Source organism: Amia ocellicauda, chromosome 6, assembly GCF_036373705.1.
Source record: "Amia ocellicauda isolate fAmiCal2 chromosome 6, fAmiCal2.hap1, whole genome shotgun sequence".
In the NCBI taxonomy this organism is placed as follows: domain Eukaryota; kingdom Metazoa; phylum Chordata; class Actinopteri; order Amiiformes; family Amiidae; genus Amia; species Amia ocellicauda.
The window spans coordinates 42135539-42143211 of NC_089855.1; the positions used below are offsets into that span (position 1 = coordinate 42135539).

Consider the following 7673-nt stretch of genomic DNA (forward strand, 5'->3'; position numbering starts at 1 on the left):
ATCTCCGCGACTTCTCCACTTATTTCTAAGACGGTTCTACACACACAGCCAGCAAGACACACAGAGCCAGCCAGCTAAGCGATGTCATCACGAACCTCTCTCTGAGCTGACTGCTATGACATCACAGAGCACGTGCATTCCGTTGCTTGCCGTCTGTCAACCACTCAGTCACTGCCAGCCAGACTGCCTGGCTGGCTGGATGGGGGGGCTGTTTGCTGCTGCTGCGTACCTTAGCAAGCTTATCTGCTTGACCGGCCTTCCTCCTCCTCCGCCCACATGCCCACCTATGCCCGATCTGCTGTTCACCTGGATCACAGCTCCGCCCCAACAAGGCAGAGCCTCCCAAGAATGGTACAAACTCATCCACGTTCCCCTCCATGGAAAGCTTTAACAAAAGGCAATAGCGTTATAAGTAATGAAGAGGAACCCGAGTCCAAGACGCTTCTGACCAGCCATACATATTTGTGTGTATTAAAGATCACATTTTATTACATTTTGTTTTTCTGTACTTTATTACATCTTATTGTGATTTATAATTTTATTGTTTATTTTCCATATGTATGTATGTATGATTGCATGTCCAATTGCTTTGACAATCCAAATGCACTAAATTGAGAGACAGAGAGAGAGAGAGAGAGAGAGAGAGAGTACTAGGGCACATCTGTAACATTAACTATGGAACATTCGTCACATGCTTAGGGAACATTCGTAACATACAGGGAACATTTGTAAAACGAATTAGGGAACCTTTGTGACATACTAAAAGGACATACTGGTAAGATGGTGGGCACATTTGAAACAACAAAAATGGCATTTGGTTATTTATTAGAGACATTAATACTAGTCTGTGCAAATATCTATGTATATTCCAATGTTTGCTGCAGGACTTACAGATTGAGTGAGGGGGTCAATATGTTTGATTCAGAACTAACCACTGCTTCCTCAATTTTGTTTTAAACATAATTTAAATGAAAAGTGGGCTATACATTGGTCTGGAAAAAAGGAGCAGTGGTCCCTAAGACAATTCTTTTAGTTTTTTGACACAATTCCTAAAACCCATTTTCTGTAAAATATGTTATCAACTTGCATTAATATATCATCCAAACTACAATGATACTAATAATGAAAATGTTCATATTATTATATTCTAAGGGTTCTAGTCTATTGTGTATTGTATTTATTATCAGGCCCTTCTCTTATGTTTTACAGTTGTTATTATTATTCCGTACAATACAGGGATTAAATTAAGTATTTTAACCACAAAGTATTGGCTACAGTTATGATGCCTACTTCAGTGTTCATATGCACACAGTTTCTGAGGTCTGGACCACTGCACAGTAGTCCCTGGAGTTGCTGAAGTGATCTGGAACACCATGCATCACCACTGCAAACTTGGATTTCAATGTTTTTGTGTAATCCATGTTGCAATAGCACCTACCATGTTCCTTTGTGGTGAGCTGGTTAATTCTGTTCTGGGAAAACCACAATCCTGCAGGTTTAATAAGTCTCTCTACACATCAGTCCCTGAGTAACTTCAACCAATGGTAATTTTGACCAATTAAGCCCAAGAATTGAGTCAATTAAGTTGTCATGGACTACCCAGTAAAGACGTGAACTCACGACTAGGTCACACTGTGAGCTCTCCAGAGCAGACATTACACTGAGCTCAGTGTGAGCTCACTTAGCGCTTTTCCACCGACATGGTGCCGGTGCTGGAGCCAGAGCCGCTGCTCGGCCTGGGATCCAGCTGATCTTTTTGTGAACCGGCTTGCATTTCCACCGGTCTTGGAATCGAACGCTAACGTCACTGGATGTGGGCGTTCCCAAGCGTGGAGTAGAAGTGGAGAAACACAGCAATAATAATCAGCACCGAGGCGACTGCGTTTCTAAACCCTATTTAACATCACAATCAAACTCATTCCGCGTCTACACACAGCACAGATACATTGTAAAAACCAAACAAAAAACTCGAAATCACATGTAGACAACCAGAAACGAACATACAAGTATACGAATATGCTAAGATCAGCCTTTTATTTGTATACATTTTTATTGATGCATTAAGGGATTTCAACCGATTTGCTATTTCAGACACTTTTACTGTATTGACTAAAATTGATGAGAATAATTAACATGAATTAACTTACTGTTGAAGATGTAACCCTTACCCAGTGGCTAACTCTAACTCTATGTTACAAATTTTCCCTAAACACTTATTTTACAAGATCAATAAAAAATCTTTAGGAATTTTAAACTTTTAATGATACACATAGGTAATACCAATGTGCTTTAACAATGCCGAAAATAATAATGCGTTTATCTTTAATAGTAAAGATATTGTATAGAATAATGTATATATATATATATATATATATATATATATATATATATATATATATATATATATAAACGGTTTCCAAACCGAATATAGAACTGAAACTTTCAGACAAACCATGAAAAATGGAATGTAAACATTTTCACTTTTTAACAATTCTATATATCAATTATATTAATTACCCTAACCCTAACTTTAAGTTACAAATGTTCCCTAAACACTTATTTTGCAGGATCAATAAAAAACTGTCAGGATTTTTTAAACTTTTACTGACACACATAGTTAATGGCAATGTGTTATAACTTTACCGAAAATAATAATCCGTATATCTTTAATTGTTTTGACGTGATTAAGATATAATGCATCTATCACATAGGGAAGATTTGTTACATGATAGGAAATGCAAACAAATGATGTAACTTTGAAAATATTCAATATTACAGCATACAATTTGTCAGGCTTCATAAAAATGGAATTTATGACATACTCTGTAAAAATCAAGCAAATAGCATTTGTTGTTCATGACAAAAAAATAAAATCAAAGCTATCAGAATAAAGTTTTACTGACATTTTATTGACCCTACCACTGCATAGGACACATCGGTAACATGAACGCTACTGAATGGCACATACATTGAAAACAACGGAGAATTGAGACAAATCCAATTTACACTTCTTAATTAATCTTAAAACGTTTCCAACCAAGGCAAAACCAACTTGAAATACGTTCATTCACATTTTTGGAAAACAAAAAGAGAGATTGTTACATATGTTCCCTATGATGCATCTACAGAACGAGAGAGAGAGAGAGAGAGAGAGAGAGAGAGAAGTCACTGAATGTATGAGCTCCTATCCACACAGCAATACCAACAGAGGCCAGCCAATCATACAACCCCCCCGCACTGGAGCACACGTACCACGATGCCGCAGCACCGGCCAGGCCCCCATCACCCAGCCTCCCACCCTCCCCACGAGCACCAGGCACAGCGCCCATCAGAAGCCGCTCAGCTATGCCGCAGCCCTGACCCAGGCCGCCACTCCAGCCCCCACCGAGCTGGGGGAGATCAAGCACCTGCTCAGCCTCCTCTGCTCCAGACTGCTGAGCTGAGCCAGAGAACTCGGGTAGGGACGGACAACCCCACTTGTAAATTAAAAATAAATACCCGTGTACATACAATGTAACCATAATTTACATAAAACTAATAATTATTATATTTGAAATTCTAGTTTAAACAAAACCTTAGATTAAAAAGTTGTATTGTTGATATGGTATTGTTTTATTCCACCAAGTACAATGTTAGCTAAAATGAGCTCATTTACAGTCAGCTGCTGGAACATTCAGGGCCTGAACTCCTCGCCTTTCGGGCTAAAGAGCACAGACCCTGAATTCATTAAAAGCATTAAGGAATTAGATATCATAGTTCTGCTGGAGACATGGTGTCGTGCAGAGGTGCCCACACACTGCCCCCTGGGCTACAGGGAGGTTATTGTGCCCTCAATTAAACTGAGCACAGTGCGGCGTGGCAGGGACTCTGGGGGGATCATAGTGTGGTACAAAGAGGAGCTGGCGAACCACATCAGCCCAGTCAAACAGGGCCCAACGCATACATGGCTTCAAATTAAGAAGAGAATAGCCCAGTGTGAGAACCATATATACCTTTGTACAGCGTATACCCCCACCTCTGAATCCCCCTATTACAATGGGGAATTTTTTAACACCCTCCACACAGAGATCGGCCATTTCCAGGCCCAGGGGAATGTGCTGCTCTGTGGGGACTTCAATGCCCGGATAGGCACCGAGCCCAACTTCATCGGCACACAGGGAAACAGCCATGTGTTCGGTCAGGCCCCTCTGTACCTCACCCCCACCACAACCCAGAGGAACATCCCCGACGGGGTTTAATGGCAGGATCAGAGGGGACTCTTTAGGGAGGTTCACGTATTGCTCAGCTCTTGGGACTAATGTAGTCGACTACGCCCTCACTGACATGGACCCCTCCTTCATCAGTGCATTCACTGTCAGGCAGCAAACCCCCCTGTCAGACCACAACCAAATCACAGTGTTCCTGAAAAGAAGAAGTCAGGCCAGCAACACACAGACACAGCCCAGTAAGCTGTACAACCTTAATCAAACATACAGATGGGCTCCAAACAGCACAGAGGAATTTAACCAAGCAATCAGTTCTACAGAAATAACAGACATCATCAACACTTTCCTCAGATCACAGTACCAGCCTGACGTGACAGGACTAAATCTGGCCATAAATGATATCAATCAAGTATTTCAAATTGCAGCCACAATGGCAAATCTTAAAAAGACAAAGAAAAAGATCAACCAGAATCATACACACACACAGACATGGTTTGATGATGAGTGTAAATCAATAAGAAACAAATTTAAGTCACCTATCCAATCAAAAACATCATCAACCACAAGACACAGAACTATGCCAACAGTACTGTGAGACCCTTAAACACTACAAACACACCCTTAAAAATAAAAAACAGAAACACACAAACAAAACACTCAATGACATAGAGAAATCTGTTGACCAAAACCAGTTCTGGGAAATGTGGAACAATTTAATTCAACAAAACAACAAGAATTGGCAATACGAAACGGAACCATTTGGAAAAAATACTTTGAAAACCTTTATAAAGATATCAAACAAAATGATCTGACACACAAACAAATTGAAACCAGGGAAAAACTGAAATTGCTCGAACAATCAATTAAAAATAATCAAAACCCAAATGACGCTCCAATCACCCTACAGGAACTATCTAAAAAGCTCCAGGCACTTCCACCCAGAAAAGCCTGCAGCCCGGACAGCATCAGCACTGAAATGCTCAAACACAGCAGCGCACAACTGCAGGAGGCTGTGCTTAAATTGTTCAACATGGTCCTCAGTACTGGTTACTTCCCTGACATCTGGAAGCAGGGGCTGATCACCCCAATCTATAAGAGTGGAGACAAATTCGACCCTAACAACTACCTGGGCATCTGTGTTAGCAGTAACCTGGGGAAGGTGTTCTGCAGTATCATCAACGCCCGGATACTGGCCTTCCTTACCGAGCACAGTGTCCTGAGTAAGAGTCAGATTGGCTTCCTCCCAAATCACCGCACTACAGATCATATTTACACCCTACACACCCTCATAGACAAACACGTCCACCAAAAAAGTAAAGGCAAAATCTTTGCCTGTTTCATTGATTTCAAAATGGCATTCGATTCCATTTGGCACGAGGGACTTAATTACAGAATTCTTCAAAGCGGTGTAGGGGGTAAAGTCTATGATATTATAAAATCAATGTACACCGAAAACAAATGTGCAGTAAAAATTGGCAACAAAAGAACAGAATTCTTCACTCAGGGGCGGGGAGTGAGGCAGGGCTGCAGTCTGAGCCCAACACTGTTCAACATCTACATCAATGAGTTGACAACGGTGTTGGAGCAGTCTGATGCCCCTGGCCTCACCCTAAATGACACAGAAGTCAAATTCCTGCTCTATGCAGATGACCTAGTCTTGCTGTCGTCCACAGAACAGGGGCTTCAGCAAAACCTGGCACTGCTAGAGCAGTACTGTTAGTCCTGGGCCCTGGCAGTAAACAAGAAGAAGACAAAGATCATGATTTTCCAAAAAAAAATTCCTCAGGGAAACAAATACCACTTCACGCTTGGCAACACTACCCTAGAACACCTCACACTACACTTACCTGGGCCTGACTATTAGTGCGTCAGGGGGCTTTAACCTGGCAGTGAAGGCACTCAAAGACAAAGCAAGAGCTTTGTGCGCAATCAGATTGTGAATGGGATATTAATGTTATACAATCTTCTTCTGTCTCAAACTAATTGACAGTGTGATCCAGCCCATTGCGCTGTACGGTAATGAAGTCAACAGGACTACACTAGGTGGGACAAACATCCAATAGAGACCCTGCATGCTGAACTCTATAAAAACATACTGCAGGTGCACAGGAACACACCAAACCACGCATGCAGGGCAGAATTAGGCCGCTTCCCAACCCTCATTAATATAAAGAAAAGAGCACTGAAATTCTGGATGCACCTGAAGAAAAGTGAGTCAGACTCACTCCAGTACAAGGCCCTCCAAACCCAAGAGCTCAGCCCTGAAAAGAGTCCCCTGAGTCAGCTGGCCCTGAAGCTCACGGCACTGACCCCCGCTAATACTGCGAACAGAGACCAGCTTCAGGTCAGCACTGCTTACCTGCCCCCAATCAGAGTCAACCAAATCATAAAGATAACCAAAACCTCCTATCTGGAACATTGGAACAATTAAACCAAATCCCAAAGTAAACTGGATTGCTATCGGGCCCTAAACAGAGAATATACCCTGGCAGAATATCTCTTCACTGTCAGAGATATGAAGCAGAGATGGATCCTGACCAAGTACAGGCTCAGTGACCACAGCCTGGCCATAGAGACGGGCCGACACAGGCAGAGCTGGCTGCCCAGAGAGGAGCGGCGCTGTGGTCACTGCGAGACAGGAGAGGTCGAGACAGAGATGCACTTCCTCCTCCGATGCAATAAATATGCCAAATTAAGGGACACGTTCTATAATAAATTCATAAATATTATAAAATCATTCTCTGAATTGATGAATGAAAAAAAAAAAAAAAGCTATCCTCCTGGGGGAGAGACACACAGCCCCCCTGGCCGCCCAATATGTAGCCGCCTGCCACAGCCTGAGGGGCTCACTGTGAAAACATGACATACATGAGCACCAGCTGTAACCTGATAACTATAAAGCAAATGTACATGTCTATTAAGATTTAATTTATAAATTATAATGTTACTGTTTCATTTTTTTTGTTTCTTTTTTCCTACCTTTTATTATTTTTCAATGTATGTATATATCAACTGCTTTGGCAACACTACGAATCTGTTTGTCCTGCCAATAAAGCAACCTTGAATTGAATTGAATTGAATTTAGAGACAGAGAGAGACAGACAGACAGACACTAACACAGCCACCCGCCCACTCACACACACACATACACACACACACTCTATCTCTCTCTCTCACACACACACACACACACATACACACAACTAGCAAGACACACAGAGCCAGCCAGCTCATCGATGACATCACAAACCTGAGCTGACAGCTATGACATCACAGAGCACGTGCATTCCATTGCTTGCCATCTGTCAACCACTCAGTCACTGCCAGCCAGACTGCCTGGCTGGCTGGATGGGGGGCTGTTTGCTGCTGCTGTGTACCTTAGCAAGCTTATTTGCTTGACCGGCCTTCCTCGTCCTCCGCCCACATGCCCACCTATGCCCGATCTACTGTTCACCTGCATCACAGCTC

General features: G+C 42.3%; 1 non-coding gene across 1 annotated transcript; it reads right to left on the bottom strand.

Annotated features, from left to right (window-relative positions):
* Positions 1 to 320: 320 nt before the first annotated feature.
* Positions 321 to 435, bottom strand: LOC136752033 (U5 spliceosomal RNA). The gene has a single exon (XR_010817213.1). It is a non-coding gene; the product is annotated as a U5 spliceosomal RNA (small nuclear RNA).
* Positions 436 to 7673: the final 7238 nt, after the last annotated feature.